The sequence below is a fragment of the Pteronotus mesoamericanus genome, unplaced genomic scaffold (genome assembly GCF_021234165.1).
Source record: "Pteronotus mesoamericanus isolate MK-2021 breed Mesoamerican mustached bat unplaced genomic scaffold, CSHL_Meso_final contig_56, whole genome shotgun sequence".
NCBI lineage: Eukaryota > Metazoa > Chordata > Mammalia > Chiroptera > Mormoopidae > Pteronotus > Pteronotus mesoamericanus.
In genome coordinates this window covers 28,424,311-28,426,022 of record NW_026555201.1, presented here as the reverse complement: position 1 = coordinate 28,426,022, position 1,712 = coordinate 28,424,311, and the positions used below count along the sequence as shown (strand labels likewise).

At 36.2% G+C, this 1,712-nt stretch overlaps 1 pseudogene; it reads left to right on the top strand.

The window, feature by feature from the left end:
* The first annotated feature begins 1,064 nt into the window (after positions 1–1,064).
* LOC129076088 (uncharacterized) lies at positions 1,065–1,164 on the top strand (annotated as a pseudogene).
* The last annotated feature ends 548 nt before the right edge of the window (positions 1,165–1,712 follow it).

The following is a 1,712-nucleotide window of genomic DNA, read 5'->3' as shown; positions in this document are numbered from 1 at the left end:
CCTTTTCCTTCTCTTATGAAATCTACAAGCCAAATGGAGGCACCTCAATCCCCAATCATATGGTTCTACAATGATTGGAGGAGCCAGCCTTATCTGCTTTTGATAAAAATAAGAAGATAATCTAAAGAAGACTTGCATATTTTCATCATTATTACAGCTGTACTTTAACTTCAAGATTAATATTCCAGTGGGTATAAAAATAATAATCTTACAGGAAAGGTGAAGAGGGGCTATGAATATTTAGCCATAAGGCTTCAAGTTTTTATAACAATTGCAATATAAATAACTTGTTTAGCAAAATAATGCCTCCCAGTGTTTCTAAACCACCTGCAAAACCTCTCTTTGGCAACAGCATTCAGGGACTATGTAATACATGGCCATCGTGAGCACCATTTGTAAAGGGAGCAGTAACATTTACAGTCATTTCGAATCAGCTTAAATTTCAGTCTGAACTTGAGCAGCATCGTGCTGACACAACACATTCATAACAAGAAGGGAGTTTCCTGTTCTTCTTTTTGTGAAGCTTTGTAACCTTGGTTTCTAGGACCTTGTTTTGGAAAATAAAATCACATCCTGATGATTTCTGTACTAAATAAAACTGATTAAAAATAATAAGGAAATGAACATGCTTTACATAAAGATGTGCAAGTGATCTTTTCATTTTGTTTTGTTTTTAATTCAACTTAAAATCTGACCACACGTTATTGTTTTTCTCTAAGAAAATGCAGAGAAAAAGCAATAAAGTAAAATGCTATTGCTTACTGGGTGATTCTAATAGGTGTTCAGTATAACAAAAACCACACAAACCACATGATTGTAACAATTACTATGGCAACTAACAAAATTGTCAAATTGAAATACCCACTGTTAAGGCTGCCCACACAGAGCTCTTAGATCTGGCATCCACTTCCACTTCAATGTACAGGGTGTAAATTTAGAAGCCCTAGCCATCTTGTAACCACAGTGAAGAAAATTGCCTACATTAATCATGCTACTTTATTTTCAGTAGACTGTTCCATATGTCAGACAGCCTCTCTTGCAGCCCTCCATTCAAAAGTGAAGACTTGTTTCAGCAGCACATACACTAAAATTGGAGTGATACAGAGATTAACATGGCCCCTGCGCAAGGATGACATGCACACTCATGAAGCGTTCTGTATTTTTAATAAGCGAGTCAGAGTAAGACAAATACCATGTGATTTCACTCATATGTAGAATCTGATGAACAAACCGAACTAACAAGCAAAATAGAGACAGACTCATAGATGGAGAGCAGGCTGACAGCTAAGGGTGGGAGGAGAGGAGGGGATGGAGGGATGGAGCAAAAAAGAAAAAGGACTCATGGATATGGACAACAGTGTGGTGATTGCAGGTGGTAGAAGGGGGTATAAGAGGACTAAATGGTAATCAAAAATACAATTAAAAATTATTAAATTTTAAAAAAAGTGAAGACCAAGGAGTTGGGTGCCCAGTCTAATAAACTGCATGTAGAGCCTGGAGCAAATATGTTACTAACTTAGCAATACCATCCATATGTTTTCTTCTTCTGTGCACTCAGAGCCATGAAAATAAGTTCATTAAAAATAATTCTTCTATCACATAGTGTTTCTTTTCCTTCTCTTAAATCAGATCATATTAATCTTATTTAATTTTCTAAAACCAAATCTGTCATATGCAAGAGGGCCTTTCCTCAAACAAATGCCACACAGGAA